Source organism: Dipodomys spectabilis, unplaced genomic scaffold, assembly GCF_019054845.1.
Source record: "Dipodomys spectabilis isolate Male_0828 unplaced genomic scaffold, ASM1905484v1 ptg000393l, whole genome shotgun sequence".
NCBI classification, from domain to species: domain Eukaryota; kingdom Metazoa; phylum Chordata; class Mammalia; order Rodentia; family Heteromyidae; genus Dipodomys; species Dipodomys spectabilis.
This window is the reverse complement of record NW_024871070.1, coordinates 229,484-247,624: the sequence shown is the minus strand read 5'-3', so window position 1 is coordinate 247,624 and position 18,141 is coordinate 229,484.

Here is an 18,141-nt window from a genome sequence, read left to right as displayed (position 1 = left end):
CCCTATTTAAACGATTTGTTTTTTCTCTTCCCCTCTACAAATTATACCAACATCAAATACAGTCAAACCAGGGGTTATACCATGGGGGACGGACATACAAAGCTACAAAGAAATCATTTTATAAATATGTTAGATACAATCGCAAGAAAGAAAAAAAATCATTTGACTACTTATCTTGGGGTTTATTTCCTTAAGATGAATTTTTCTTCCCTTTTCTGCTTGACTCAAGACAAACACTCGTTATTGCAAATAAGGAAAACCATGGGGTCTATGTTTCTTTGGGCCTGGCTTACTTCACTAATATAATTTTTTCCATCTTTCCATTTCCTAACAAATGGGGCAATGTCATTCTTTCTGATGGAAGCATAGAATTGCATTGTGTATATATACCACATTTTCTTGATCCATTCATCTACTGAGGGGCATCTGGGTTGGTTCAATATCTTAGTTATGGTAAATAAATCTGCAATAAATATAGTTGTGCTGGTGGTTAACTACTTGTAGAAAACTAAAGTTAGATCCTTATATATCACACTCCAAGAGAATCAACTCCAAATGGATCAAAGACCTCGGAGTCAAACCAGACATTCTGAAAACATTACAGGATGGAATAGGAGAAATCCTAGGTCTCCTTGGCACAGGCTGAAATTTTCTTAATAGAGAACCAGAAACACAACAAATCAAAGAAAGGTTGGACAAATGGGATTGCATAAAATCGCAGAGCTTCTGCATGGCAAAGGACATAGCTAACAAGATTAATAGAAAGCCCATGGATTGGTAGAAGATCTTCACTAGCCATACAACATACAAGGGTCTCTTATCTAAAATATACTTGGAACTCAAAAAATTAAATCCCCCAACAACAAATTTTCAAAGAAACAACTGCCCAATAAATAAGTGGGCTAACGACTTAAAGAGAAACTTCTCTGAAGAAGAAAGAAGGATGGACAATAGACACATGAAGAAATGCTCAACCTCCCTAGCCATAAAAGCAATGCAAATCAAAACAACATTAGGATACCATTTCACCCCAGTTAGAATGGCTATAATCAAGAACTCTAATAACAACAGATGCTGGAGGGGATGTGGACAGAAGGGAACCTTACTGCATTGTTGATGGGAGTGTAATCTTGTTCAGTCACTTTGGAAAGCAGTATGGAGTTCCCTCAAAAGACGCCACATAGAGCTCCCCTATGACCCAGCAATCACACTTTTGGGCTTTTACCCCCATGATCACAAACAAGACCACACTAAAGCTATCAGCACAACTATATTTATCGTAGGTACCTCTTTTAAATTTTATCCCTCAACATGCTAACATAGCTCTTTTATTTTTTGCACACGAACCTTCATCCCAATCAAATGATTTACCATGCTATCTTCACGTGTAGCAACTAGGTCACATAAAACTGTCAGAACGTGTGGTAAAAAATGTTTTAAAAAAAGACGGTCATTGGTGCTGTGAATGTGGCTTAGTGGTAGAGGAATTGCCTAGCATGCATGAAGCCCTGGGTTTGATTCCTCAGTACCACATAAACGGAAAAATTCAGAAGTGATGTTGTGGTTTAAATGGTAGAGTGCTAGCCTTGAACAAAAGAAGATCAAGGACAGTGCCAGGCAGAGATCAAGCCCAGAACTGGCCAAAAAATAATTGACTATGCTTTAACCACAGTGTATTTGTACAACACTTTGTTAAATAACTTGGCCGAGCTTTAGTCTTGTACGATTCACTAGAGATAACAATAAAACCACTATCATTGGCATGCCGATATTTGCTAATTGAGATGTTTTCTGTTCCCCAATTTTTGTTAATATCAATTAGTTATAGAAGGGATTTCCTTTTGACAAGACCATATTTGTAAATAGTATACCTTGATCTGACTCATCACAAGCATCATTGTCTTTCTGTGCTGCTCCCCCTTCCCTAACTTACTTCTTTATTTTTCCATTTCACATAGGTATTTAAAATATTCTAACCATATTCACCCTCCTATACCCTCTCCTGTTACTCTTCCCCACTCCAATTGCTACCAACCATCCAGTCAGGACCTTTTTGACATTCTTTGCCTTCATTCTCTTAAGTGTATGTTAATTCAGAAGTCAAGAATGAGACACTATTGTCTTCTTTCTCAACCTATTTAAGTCCAAAATCTTTCCTCCATTTACATAAGCATTGCTGTAGCAAGCCCAAAAGTCGTATTTCTCTTTGGATATGTTAATAGTCTTATTTGTCGTTCACAATCCTAAATATATTCAATGATAGCTAGCTATCATTCTTCAGTATAAGCGCAATTGAGTGAGATTGAGTTTTTGACATTAGTAATGTATTTATTACAAATAATATAATTATGCTAGCAGATAATATGGACTGGTAACTTCTATTTTTTTCAACTTGAATAGATTTTCAATATTTAGGTTTTATATAGCCTTCACATCTTTAGGACCAAGTGAAAAGAAAGTCACCATCTTATGCTTTGGTTTAGCATTTGATAGAAAATAATCTGATTTCTTCACAGTGATAGTAACATGATATATGGATATCTGTATTGAAAATTAGTTTACATGAGAAAGCAAAGTTGATTTCTCACAGAATATAATACCAGCCAGATTCAAAAGTCCTGACAATAAAAATGTTTAATAGTCTATGCAAACATTTTCTGTCAACTTCAATATCTTTTCTCCTTTACTACTTTCTATAATAGTATACTTATTTCTCTTAGGCTTTAAAAACAATTCTAACTATATCTATTTAGATTATGTTTGGAGTATATTTTTATTTATATTGAAATTGTTGCTATACCACTAAAAATAAAAAAAACATGTTGTATCTGTTAGGCTTAATTTTTTGTTGTTGTACTTAAAACTGGTAGGTATGCAGAATACCAAAACCTGTGATTTTCTGTCTTCTTAATATTTTTATTATTGTTTATAATATAATATATTTTTTATAATCATTCAGTTATAATGTTGTCTTTTCATGTTGACTGTAGTTTGAGTGTCATTGGGGAAATAAAATAAAACATTCACATTTTGTAGTTTAATTCCTAATGTGTAATGCATCTTGATTTCTGTATTTTGACTATCAAAGTTTCCATAATAAAATTTTACGTATACTGAGTGCTTACCAGTTACTGTATTAAGCATTCTTTATCTACACAATACTCAACTCTCATAAACGTAGCCATACATACAAGGACTATGCCTGGGAGAAATCAGTATTTCCATCCAAGATTTACGTCTCATGGCCAAGCCAGAATTACTTAAGGGTAGACTTGCACACCAGAAATAACATTCATTATCATTATGCATAAGGAGAAAGTTTTCCAAAAGGTTAATGCATCATCTGTAATTTGATGGGTCCTGGCTACACATACGGTACAGTAACCATTTTTTTTTTGGTCTTTCATGGGGCTTGTACTCTGGGCCTAGACACTGTCCCTGAGCTCTTCAGCTCGAGGCTAATGCTCTACCACTTGAGCCACAGTGCACTTCTGGTTTTCTGGTAGGCAATTGGAGATAAGAGTCTCACAGACTTACCTGTCCAGGCTGGCTTTGACCCGAGATCCTTAGGTCTCAGCCTCCTGAGTAGCTAGGATAATCAGTTTGAGTCACTGAAGCCCACCTTTCTTAACCTTCTTAGGTACAAAGGAACAATTTTGCTGCTATATTTATTCTTTGTACAACTCTAGAGTAAAAAATATAAACAAGATACTAAAGTGGAGCACTCAAACCTCAATGCATATCTTGAAAAACCTAGAATATGTGCGTGGTGCCACATAAGTCTAAAGGAAAAAAATTAGAATAAATAACCACATAGCCAACCAATCAATTAAAACCCTTTGTAAAACTGAGTTACCTCAATTTTTGTGAGAAAGAAGGACGGAATCAAACAAGTTTTTTATTATGAAAATACTGTACAGAGGAGTTACATTTACATGGGCAAGATAATGAGTACATTTCCTTTCAAGCATTGTTGCCTCTTCCTTTGTTTCCCCTTCCTATCCCTTCCCATCTCCCCCCCCCACTCCCCGAAATCTCCCCCAAGTCTCCCCTCCCTCCCCTGCCACCTCCACCCCAGCCAAAGTTGTAAAGTTTGTTTTTCGACATAACAACTTATATGTCTCATTGTTGCAATGGGTCCATCTGTATCCCTATTTAAAGAATTTGTCTTTTCTCTTCCCCTCCACAAATTATACCAACATCAAATACAGTGAAAGCAGGGGATATACCATGTGGGAGGGACATACAAAGCAACATAAAAATTATATTATAAATATGTTAGAAACAATCGCATGAAAGGAAAAAAAACATTTGAATATTTATCTTGGGGTTCATTTCACCTAACATCAAGTTATCTGACCTTTTCTGCTTGACTCAGACATATACAAGTAGTTGCAAATAAGGGAAACCATGTGGCCTATGTTTCTTTGTGGCTGGCTAACTTCACTTAATATAATTTTTTCCAAGTCTTTCCATTTCCTAACAAATGAGCAAACAGAAATTTTTATGACTTTCATTTACAAAATGTAAAATTAAGCTTAATTTGGATTCTAAAAATTCCTATAATCTTTTTTTTTTGGGGGGGGGGTTCCGGTCATGGGGCCTGAACTCTTGGCCTGGGCGCTGTCCCTCAGCTCTTCAGCTCAAGGCTCGCACTCTACCACTTGAACTACAGCGCCACTTCCGTCTTTTTTCTTTTTTGCTTATGTGGTGCTGAGGAATTGAACCCAGGGCCTCAGGCATGCAAGGCAAGTGCTCTACCACTGAGCCACATTCCCAGCCCCCTATAATCTTTTTTAGTGTAGGAAAGGAGATAAGATTTGGGTAATTTAAAGAGAAAATTTGACATACTACAACTAATTAGTGGGTTAAAATAAATGTAACACAGCTACTAATAGGCTGAGCTACAGAGGATATTGACCTAACTTTGTCCAGGTAGCAAAAGCATGAGAAACTTTATCTCCAGTTAACCAACAAAATTCTAGACTGAAGGTATGGCTCAAGGGTTAAAGCATCATTCTTGAGCAAGAAAGCATAGAATGTGAGGTTAAGAGTTCATACCAATATGTGTGCAGAAATTAAATTAAAAAACTAACTCAGTATTGACAGATTTCTAAACATTAGCACAAACACTTCATGTTTATAACATAAAACAACTTTTACTATTACTAAAATTTTCAATGTATTCAGTCTCATTAGTATGTATTAAATAGTCATTTAGTAAATTATTTAAATATCTAGTGGGACAATTTTTATAATGCTTCGGTTATTTTTGAGAAACAACTAAGGACATAAGTATGCAATTAGAATTTCTTAGTCTTGTCTTTAAAATATAGTACAATCTCATTTTGTATACTTCATCATCTCAAGAGAAAAGTACAATCTGTTGTTCTATTATTAAAACCACTTTTAATATATTTTGCATATCCTATGATTTTTCAGTATTCTGACATTTATTTACTTATTAGATGCTTTAAATTATGCCCTTTGCTTCAAAGCCTAAGGACACAAGATTCATAAAACCTTTCATTAAATATTTAAATAAGAAGAAGGAAACATCAAATGGCAACATAATAACCAAACAAAAGAGCTCTCGGCATCAAACCACAGATCTTATTTATTGAAACAGATATCGTATTTAGAAGAAAAGAATTGGGTGTGGCTTTTTTGTATTATGTATTATTAATGCCTAAACTGAGTAAAATAAAATTTGATTTTTGCACAAGGACCCTTATGTTTAATAATTTAAAAAGTTGATCAGCTGGCCCCTCCTTGGCTAATTCTTTGTCCAACTTGTTAAATAATTCCGGCACTTTATTAACAAGGATGGTTTATAGTTAGAAAAATTTATACAGTTCACCATGAAATGATATGATAGAAATTTATGAAAACAATAAACACCTTGAAACAGTGTTGTATATCCATTGTACGTAACTTGTATTAAAGCCATTACTTCATCAATATACCAAAAGGAGCATGTGTTTACTATTACAAATAGGAGAGGAAAAAATTCACAGCATTTTAATAGCATGAATTACTGAAAAGCCATTCAAACTAGGATGGACAACTGTTATGTGAAAAAATAATAACGGCTAGCTGCCAATAACTCATGCCTGCATTCTTCATTTTCCCTGGGGCTATGATCTGAGGATCAGGATTTGAAGCCAGACTGGGGACGAAAGTTCATGGGCCTTTTATCTCCAACTAATTACTCAAAAAAAAAAAAAAACAAATACAAAACCTGGAAGCGAAGCTGTGGTTTAAATGTAGCTTGATAGCTTTGAACAAAATTCGTTCAGGGCCAAAGCCAAGACCTTGACTTCAAGACCCAGGACTGACAGGAAAAATTAAAGGAAAACAAATAGCAACAACAACAACAAGAAACAGATTTCTCTGAAAGAACTTCTAATTCTCTTATGATTCTTTAGTAAAGCACATTGTGACATCCAGCAGATATTCAATAAATGAGTGTTGCATTGATTCATAAAGATGTATTTTCCTTTAAGAAGGTGTCATAATTATGTATGATTGTTTCCGCTAGTAAAATTTGTATTCTTCATATTGAGGCATTTTTGAAAACATAGGAAACATGCTTGGTGACTTATGTTTCCTTAAATTATTTTTGTAAGCTAAACATTTTAATGGTATTTCTGGCGAGAAGAGCTAATATTGAGTGATTTTGGTTCTGATTTTAGCTTCCAAGCATATTAAAAGTCAGCAAACACATTCATTATTTCTGAAAATATCTGGTTTTAAAAATGAGTTATATATAGAGAGAGGTAAATTAAACTAATATCTTTCTACTTTATCCAACATATTTAGGATCCAGTGTTACAGTTATATGTTTCTACTCTCTTTCCTGATATTTTACAATGTAGATTGAAACAAATTTAATGTCTCATTATAATTTTTAAAACTTATTTTAGAGAAAGTACATGCTTTTCTGAATTAGATGTGGCAAAACGAGTTTACTTGGTGTATCAAAACTCTAGAATTATTTTTCTGAAGAATAATTGATGGTCTCATATAAAATCATATCCATCATCAAGCTCCCAGAAAAAAGTCATAAGATAATTCAAAGAATAATGGAAGCAAGTATCAACGATATTACACTTTTAATAAAGGAAGAAACTAACTTTTCTAGTATTCTTAAAGATAAATGTATTCAAATAGAATCTATAGCTTTAGTCATTCTGTACACAGATTCCCAAAACTCATTCATCCTATGACTTGAAGTTTACATTGAGAAATACCTCACCAAGCCCTTAACCATGATAACCACAATTATCTCTCTTATTGTGAGAACAAATTTGTTAGATTTCAAACATTGTAATATCACAGAATTTCTCTCATTTTGTCTGAATAATATTCCAGTGATATGCATATAATATACATATGTGTTTATACATAAATGTATATATGTATACATATATGTAATATATTTTTATTGGTTCAGCAATCAATCAGGACAGTCTATTTCCATTTCTTGGTTTCAAAAAATAATATAAAAATGGAAGTGAAGGTGCACATGGCTCTTCAAAGTGTTGCCTTTATTTTCTTGGTAATGTAACCATAGACAAAACTGCTGTATATTAGAATTATGAATAATTTCTTGAAGTCTCCATAATGTTTTCAAATGGTGATACCAATTTATGTTCACATGAAGAGTGTGCAAAACCTCCATTCTGTTATACCCTTACCAAAAGTTGTCATCTGAGTTATTAATTATACTCTCCCTATCAGATCGGATGCAAAATTCATGTGTATATTTATTTATATTGCTGTAACAATGATATTGAGTCTTTGTTGTATAACTATTGGCTTTTTGTATGTATGAAAAAAGATATTTATTAAATATAAATATTTGCTAATTAACTACTATGCAAATTTGCAGAAATATCACTATTAATCCTTATAGATTCTAACACTAATTCTACCCTGATGGCTTTAATGTTGTTTTGAAAAGTATTTCTGGGTGAGTTATCTATATTTTGATTTTGTGGGTTTTTGTGTTTTTTTCTATTCATCTTGACAACATGACGACATATGTTTGTTTCTCCAACTTCTGAATATGTACATTATGCATGCTTTCAGCTGTAGCAAATCATAATTTCCTAATATTCAGAGGTAATTATACAAAACACACATGCTTTGAAAGTATCCTCATGAATTAGGCCGCATTACAAAATAAGACTGTCTTTCTTAGAATTATTACCTTTACACTTTTGTTCAACTGACACTTAATATTTCAGGCATCTATTTTTACTTGTAAGCAACAGAGTGTGACAACATAGGTGTCATTTCAGTGTACAAATGATATACATGAGAAAGAATGTAAATGATGGGGAGAAATGATAGTATATTCTAGGTTTTGCAAATAAAACAAAACCTCTAGTTGGAGACAGTGGTAATTAATTGTCTACATTTTCTAGCGTTGCCCCTACAATCTGTAAGAGCTCTGAAGTTAATAAAATAGGCTATGGAATTTCACTCAGTTTAAAACATAGCATAAAAGTTTTTAAAAGAAAGGAGAAATTTTCATAAAAAATAAGATATGGCACATTGATCTCTGACATAGAAAATTTATCAGAGATTAAGCTGTATAACTGCCTATTCAGACATCAGAATTTGAACACAGCTTTCACACGTTAGAAGTTTCATGTTTACAAAGATAGTTATTTAGCTGGCAGAGCTGTGAAAGATGTTTCAAAAAATGTCCAGGTTACGAAATTAAAATTTTCACTATTAATGCAATGAAAAATATGCATTTTCAAAACTGAGTTTATGAATGGAAGTTGAGATAGATAAAAATTAGACTAAAAGAACTGTACGCTAGACTAGGTAAATCAAGAGCTGCATGATTTCAATATTCTTTCCCCTATTACACAGTGTTGTTCAGCCATCAACAAAATCATCTGAATGAAAGGAGAGGTTTTATTAAAAAATTCACATGTAGCATAAAGGACAAAATAGGTGAAATTATTCAAAATCTCAAAGAGGTATGTTCTAGGATTTGGTAGTAGGATTTTTTAAACTGTATAACTTAATATTAAAGTTTAAATCTAGCCAGGTGTTGGTGGCTCATACCTATAACCTTTCCTACTTAGGCTGAGATCTGAGGATTATGGTTTGAAGTCACACCAGATAAGAGAGTCCATGACACTCTTATCATCAATAAACTATCAAAAAGCCAGAAATGGAGCTATGCCTCAAGTATTAGAATGCTAGCCTGGAGCAAAAGAAGCTCAAGGACAGGGTTCAGGCCCTGAGTTCAAGCCCATGTCTAGGACAAATAAAAATCTTCAAGCTTAGCTGGGTGCCGGTGGCTCATGCCTGTAATCCTAGCTAATCCGGAGGCTGAGATCTGAAGATCATTGTTCAAAGCCAGCCTGGGCAGGAAAAGCTGTGAAACTCTTATCTGCAATTAACCAAAAAACTGGTAATGGCACTGTGGCTCAAGTGGTAGATTGCTCCCTTTGAGCTGAAGAGATGAGGGACAGTGCCTGGGCCCAGAGTTCAAGCTCCACGACAGGAAAAAAAAAAATAGCGGACAGGTCATGGTGTCTCTCATCTATAATCGTGACTATTAAGAGGATGAGAACCAAGGATGAGGGTACAAACCAGCTCCAGCAGACAAATCCTCAAGTCCTCAGAATTCTTATCCTCAATAACTAGCAAATAGCTGGATGTGGAAGTTTGGATGAGTGGTAAGGCACCAGCCTTGAGTGGAAAAAGCCAAGCAACAGCACAAGGCTTTTATTTCAAACCTTAGTACTAGCATGAATAAAGACATAAATAAGAACCTAGTAGATAGTGGAAGTCACTGGAAGTCTGCTAAACCATTGACTATAAAGTATTTCAATTAAAGATAAGCCCTTAGAGCATTCTAAAGGGAAAGAACTTAGAATACTGCAGAAACTATATGCTTAGTAAAATAAAAATTAAAAAAAAACCTATAACACTCTTTTTTATGAAACAAATAAATCAGGGGAGCTAAATACATTTTCTTAAGTAATAGATTGGTACATACTGGAATAAAACATTATGCTAAGAATACTGTTGGTTTAAGACTGCTTTGTTGTCACTTAAGCTATTTTAAGTAGTTTTATGAAAAAAACAAACATGTAGTCTGTTGCATTACTATCTTCTGTAATACCACTGGAATTAGTTAAGTTGTTTTATATATTTTTATGTGGAAGTCCTAAACTGCCAATGCCCATGATTGAGATTTTATTTTTTTTATTATTAATAAGTTTTTTATTGTGAAAATATCATACAGAGGCGTTACAATTACATGAGCAAGGTAATGAGTATATTTCTTATCAAGCATTTTTGCCTCCTCCTTTGTTTCCTGGGAAAAGTGACATTGACAATTCAGTTAAGAGGAAGTCATTCCTAAGTATGGAAGACCCCTAATCCAGTGGGACTAATATCTTAATATAAATAATATTTGGGCAAAAGTATACACTCAAGGAGAAAGGCAGATGTCTTGGTGTTGTCTTTACAAGGCAAAGAATGCAATAGATTGTCAGAATATCACCAAAAATGAGTTGAGCAGGATCAATTGGATCTTCTCAAATAGTGTCCAGAAGAAACTAACACTGCTGATAGGTTTGATTTTGAATGTTCAGGGTTTATATGAGGATATGAATTTGTGTTATAGTTCATTCAGTCTGTGATAGTTTGTATGAGTAAGTGAAGATTAATAATTATCCACACAAGTCTATTGTACTCCCAACAGAAAAAGGTATATATATACATGTGTGTGCATATATATATATATATATGTGTGTGTGTGTGTGTGTGTGTGTATATATATATATGTATATATATATAATACAATTACGAGTATATCATATAATGTCAAAATGTGTAGCATATACTTAGGGAGAGAGAATTTGTTCATAACTGTAATACAGTTGTTATTTAATTATGACTGAAATATGAGCATTGACATCATCACATGGAGAGAAAGAAAAATCCAGATAGTGGAAACAAAATAATAGAATTTCAAAAGTATATGAGTGTGAGAATTGAACGAAGTGATAATTCCTAGCAGACTTTGGGAAAAGAAACAGATATCCTCAGAATAAGCAGTTGTCTATGATAAATGATAAATTCCATCGGTGTACCAAAAGTGAACAACTGTAACCAGTTGAAGAATCATCATCGGATGAAATAATATGATGTCTCTTCAACTTTGTAGCATTTGATAAAATTAATAAAGTCAGGTATATGATTTAATATTCTGGGAAACACAAAGGAAGTGTTCCTTTCAGGCTAGAACTGATTTACCATACATGGCCAGAAAGTGGATGCAGAAACATTGTGTTAAACAAATTTTGCTAATATCTATGCTATCACATTTTTTTGGTTATCAAGTGTGAAAAAATGTAAGAAGTATCTAGGACTCTCAGTTATAATACACCAAATCTTGGAAGATACATAAAATTGTGCCTTTGATATAGACAGAATGTCCAGTATCCGTAAGCAGGAATTCTGGGTCTATCTCTGGAGGAGTCTTATCTGCTGCGACTACAGAAATGAACAAGAGATGTGTCCCCAAATCTCCTAAACCCAGTGCTTTAATAAATGGAGAGAAAAATGAAATAAGCAGATAGACTTCATTGCAAATGTCATAAGATATATAAAGCAGAATAGAATGGTATTAAAGTGACCTGGGGCATACAGTAAGTTGAGAAGCACTCAACTAAAAGTAAGCAATTATCTGAGGCAAAGTCATTTATGTGAAAATCTCAGGGTAAAGTGTTCAGTCTGAGTGTAGGAAAACTAGAACAAATGTACAAATTAAATAATATTTTAGAGAAGAGTAAGAAGGATTGGGAAGCCAGATAAATGGATAAAGAAAATAGAGAAAAACATACATAAATGAAATACCAAAAAATAAAACAGAAAAGCTTACTACATGGATATTTTAGTACATATTTTCCAAGTGAATATTTTAGTAAACTAGCTCTAGCTACATGAAAGTATTCATGAAAATATGGCTGTGAGTTGTCATAGGTTCTTACAAAATTCTACTTTCTCAAGATCAAAAACTGGATCCACTAATGTAAAATACTATGCCTTTTCTGTGTGCTTAAGTAATGTCTGATGCTACAAATGATACAGGGAAGATATTTATAAGATCTTTAAAAGAATACATATTAGCAAGATTTTTTTTCATTTTTTATTGTGAAAATACTGTACATAGGAGTTACAATTACATGAGCAAGGTAATGAGTACATTTTTTATCAACCATTGTTGCCTCTTCCTTTGTTTCACCTTCCTATCCCTTCCCATCTCCGCCCCCCTTCCCTGTTCCCTCCCCTTCCCTCTTCCCCCCTCCCTTCCCCCAGCCAAAGTTGTAAAATTCGTTTTTTGACATGAAATTCACATGCAATATATAATCTCCTTTCATTGTATACATTTTAGTGCTTTGGAAGTGAATTGTACAATCATAGGTTTTCCAAGCCTAATTTTCACAAACTTGCATTTCTTCAAATAGAAATCCTATAAATTTTAGAACAGATATTAAAATAGATATAAAATTGAGTTACAGGAATTTGTCCTGCATACATCTTCTATAGGGTGTCTTTTCAAAATTTGTTTTGGGGAATTATTTCCAGGTTCTCACTCATACTGTCCAAGTGCACTGTCAATGAACTACATTCCCGATCCATACAAGTTTTTTACTTCTCTTTAATACATATATAGAAGTGTAATGGCTAGGGGCTGGGAAGGTGGCTCAGTGGTAGAGCGCTTGTCTTGCATGCCAGAGGCCCTAGGTTCGATTCCTCAGCACCACATAAGCAAAAAGCAAAAAGCCAGAAGTGGTGCTGTGGCTCAAGTGGTAGAGCGCTAGCCTTGAGCTGAAGAGCTGAGGGACAGCGCCCAGGCCCAGAGTTCAGGCCCCACGACCGGACCCCCAAAAAAAAAAAAAAAAGAAGTGTAATGGCTAGAACATATACAATTCTCTTTGACCTTTTGAAGACTTGCAAACTTGCTTGGTAAAATGATTGCAGTATTACACAAATCATTCTGCTATGTAGAGTATATGAATTTCTCCACAAATGCATTACTATATTTTGTGTCATCTTTTTATATTATGGTCATATTAGTGAGTTTTCTTTTACTTTTTTCTGAGATACTAAAGAGGAGCTTAATTCATATGCTCCTCCTATTGACTATTAATTTAAATATGTTCTTTATAGAAATACCCTGTTCAGAAAAATTTTATACAGAATTAGAAGATATAAAATACTTAAGATTCAGGATCATTGTAATATTAACATTGTAGCATTAAGAAATATGTGCCCTCTATCTGTTGGGTATGTTTTCACTACTTTCATGGAATTAAGAAAGGTTATCAGTTGATATTAGTTTATTCTTGCTTCTCTTTAGCCACTAATGCTTTCCATGTCACATTTTTGGAAACCTTTACGATCCATTGTCATGAATTTTTACATTTATGTTTTGTAGGTTTTTACAACTCACATTTAGTTTGATAATCATTTTTTCAGTTTAAATTTTTGTATAAGGTTTGAGGTAGTAGTGTAAGATCATTCTTTAAAACTAGAGAGGCAATAGTGTCAATACACACATTTAAGATTCTGTTTTTATTTCATTAAGTCATGGTATCCTTTCCAAAATCTATTGACAATAAAACTAAGAATTTATTTTTGATAAATCTGTTACATTTTTCTATGTGTCAGTTCTTTCACTAATAAACATGGTAAGATTCAAAACTAGTATGAGTGCTCAAGCTACACCATTTTACAAGATTGTTCTGACTGACCTGTATTCCTTGAGTTTACATACAAATTTATTGATCAGGTGTACCCATATACTACAGATATCTAGATGTTTGATAGTCACTCATATTTTGCACCTTGTGAAAACACAAGACCTCAGATATTATATAGGGAAAAATGTCTTTAGAGAATGCTTAAAACAACTAAAATTAATTTAGGAATGAGTTAAGATTTAGATAACACATAGCATAATAAAGTTGAATGATAATGACTTGAGCTATACTACAGAGGAGAGTGAGAGGGGATAGAATGATGGACCACCTAGGAGCTGTATGTCATTGTTATTGTGTTTCAAAAACAAAAAGACTTCAGAGAAGAGAAGCACGAAAATAATCAAAGTGTCCTTAATCAAGTTTTTTTTTAATCCACCTAATAGTGTGGATTGAGAGTCAGAGAAGATGAGAAAAATAAAATAGAAAATAAAGCATTGTATAGACTTCTTACAATGTAAATAAATTGTAATAGGCATATGATAATTAATTTCCAAAGAAATAACGGAAACAATAGGTAAACTCTAAAGGCAAAAAGAATGAAGAGAGAAAAGAAGCAAAGTAAAACCTTTATCAATAACAAACACAAGAATTTGGAAGTGAAAAAGCAGTGGAAATCTTCTAAATAATAAGAAAATAACAATAAAAATTGCTAACATGGATAGAAAATGGATCACATCGTATCATATATAATTTTGAAAAAACATATTAGGAATGAAAATTTAAAAGTCATAATTTAAAACACTATTTCCATTATAACTACACAGTATAGTTCAGTGGTAAAATCTTGACATAGTATATGTGAAATAATGGTGTACACACAAAGTACACACACACACACACACACACACACACACACACACACACACACGCACACACACTACATACACACATTTGGAATATTGATATAATATTAAATAGAGGAAATTATCACAAATAATGAAAATAGGTTAATATATGAAATCATAATATTGCTCGTACTATTTAGTAGAAATCAAATAGTCACAATATACTTGGATTCTTATAGATTAAGTAAAGTGAAAATTAAGAAATAGAAGACATGAGAACCTTTGCAAATAAGTTTTAAATAATAAACATTTTGAAACATGTATCCTTTTATTTTGACAAAAGATTTATATTACTGGTATTTTAACCTCAAGATTTAGAATATGATAACCAGGTGCTCTATATCTCGCTACGGGTGGCTATATCTCTAAACTTTTCACTCTGGATACTTTTATGATAAGGTCTCATAGTTACTCAGGCTTTCCTGAATTACAAACCCTATTTTTAGTTCCTACCATAGGTAGAAAATGGAAGCCACAAATCACCATAACAAGCTCAAACTTTTTTTAATTCAAGTACAAATATTTACAAAAAAGTGACCAAGAAATGAAGCCTTTCTTTATATAGTATGTGGTTCTTGAAAATACAGTAATTATTTGTTACCTGGAAAAATATGTTTAGAACTATAAGAAAATCAATTTATTTAAATTCACCAAGCATATAAAAATTAAGAAAATAATTTTAAATATTCACATGTTAAATATTTTAAAAGCAACATATATGTGTCTGAATAATTTACATGTGTAAAAATCATGCAAAATTTAATTAATCCTACAACTCTGAAAAAAGAATTATCCTAAAGAATCAAGAAAGTAAGTAATCAAGATCAAAATTTGAAATATAGAAAATAAAATGAAGTGTACTCTTTAGTTGACTTAAGTAACTGTAAACACTTTTTATATCAGTTTTATAATAAAAATGCATGAACAAAGAAAGCAAAAGTACATTTGATCAATAGCAACAGCAAAACCATCAGTAATTGTTTGAGTATACAAAAAAATCAATGGAGGGGATAACAATGTTCCTTCCAAAAGAAATGTACTCATTACCTTATTTATGTAACTGTAACCACTCTCTACATTACCTTTAAAATAAAATTATATTGAAATTAAAAATAAAACAAATAATATAGCAATTAAGAATTCTTAGAAGTCATTAGTTAAAAACTTTATAAAAAACTGCCCCAAGTACCCAAGGAATATACTTTGATGATACAATTTAAATACTTAAACTTCAGCAGAAAAGCAAAATGTTTAACAACTGTTACAAATAAAGTAATAAATCAGAATATATTAATGTACTAATCATTGAATGGATTTTTATTGGCAGTCAAATATGTAAGAAATGAGGTAATATGCAATTCGTTTGCGCTTAACAAGTGAGAAACAATTTTCTAGGTCTTTTAAAATATATCATAATTTTAATGAAGAAACTATTCTGTCACGTCATATGATAATCAGATAAAGATGATATTAGAGCAAAGAACAGATTATACTATGTTTTGGGATGTTAATGTATGTACTTATTTTGGTTTTGGAAAAATGTGAGGATTTCAAATTAGGGTATTGTTCTTGCTAGGCTGGCATTATGTCAGTGGTTAATTTTAAGGTAAGGGTTCTCTTTCCACAAGAACATGCACCTGATCTGTCCTTTTATCTTTCCCATCATCAATGGCATCAGAGTTGGACACCAACTTGTCTAGCTTCCTGGATCCTGGAGTCCTTCCAATCTTAGTCTCTAGATAATGCAGGATGGTGGAAATGATCCAATGCACCCAGCTATAGATTGAGAAGGAACTCCCCTAAAATTTGAGCTGGTTTCTGTTCTCAAGCCTCCTAAATAGTTAAGAGTACAGATTGGACCCCCTGGTGCCAAACAGTAACAGTATTTTTAAAGCAATGAGACATTTATATGACAGGCTTGTGATTACCTCAGGAAAAGAATAAAAGAGCAGTGAAGTATAGAGGACAGACAGAATTTTAGCTAGCTACTCAGAGTGTGAATCAGCTTAGCTAGCTACTCGGGAGGCCGAGATCTGAGGGTCTGTCAATTTTGTTAATTTTTTCGAAGAACCTTCTCATTTTGTTGATTCTTCATATGGTTTTTTTTATTCTAATTCATTTAATTCTGATTGAATTTTAATTATTTCTTTCCATCAACTGGATTGGGGTTTATCTTGATGCTCTTTTTAAGGAGAGTCAGATCCCATTAAATTGTTGGATTCAGGTCTCTCCAATTTGTTAATATAGGAACTCAGAGCTATAAACTTGCTTCTGAATCGTGCCTTTGCTGTGTCTCAGAGGAGCAGATAATCCCTGTGCTAGTTTTTGTTGAATAACATGAACATGTGAACTTCGTTTCTAAGCTCTTCCATGACCCACTGGTGTTTGAACAGTGTATTTTTCAGCCTCCATGTGTTACTGGACTTTCTTTGGTGGCTTTTTGTGTTCAGTTCTAATATTATTCCCTTTTGGTCTGAGAGAATGCAAGATATGGATTCAATGTTTCTGAATTTTGACAAGTTTGATTTGTGACCTAAAATGTGGTGTATTTTGGAAAATGTTCCATGTGCTGCTGAGTAAAAAGTGTACTCTGATGTTGCTGGATGAATATTCGCTAGATGTCTGCTAAATCAGCTGATGTATGCACTTGTTTAGATCTGTGGTTTCTCTGTCGAGATTTTGCCGAGTTGATCTATTTAGTGAGGATAGGGGGTGTGTTAAAGTCCCCAACAATTAATGGCTTTGGATCTATGTGAGATTTAAAGTAGTATTTCTTGGATAAATTTGGGTGCACTATTGTTTGGCAAATATTTAGAATTTTAATATCCTCCTGAAAGAGAGATCCCTTAATTAGTATGTAGTAACCTTCTTTATCTCTTCTCAATAATGTTAATTTGAAGTCTATTTTATCAGATATTAGGATTGCAACTCCTGCCTGTTTATGGGAGCCGTTTGCTTGGTAAATTTTGTTCTAGCCTTTCACTTTCAAAATGTGTTTGATTTTTATTTTAATTAAATTTTATTTTTTTTGTGAACATACTGTACAGAGGGGTTACAATTACATGGGCAGGATAATGCATACATTTCTTATCAAGCATTGGGTCCTCCTCTTTGTTTACCCTTCACATCCCTTCCCTCCCCCCCCACCCAATTTTACCCCCTCCCCCCCATCCTCCCCCCCCCCCCCGCACCAACGTTGTAAAGCTCGTTTTCGACATGACATTGTACTTCTCATTGTTGGAACAGGTCCACCTGTATCCTTAAACGACTTGTTTTTCCCCATCTCCTCCACAAGTTATACTGATATCAAATATAGTGAAAGCAGGGGTTATACTGTGGGGGAGGGACATACAAAGCAACAAAGAGATAATCTTATAAATGTGTTAGAAACACATGCTTGAAAGAAAAAAACGTTAAAATACATATCTAAGGGTTCATTTTCCTAACATCACATTATCTGACCTTTTGCGCTTGACTCATACATATAC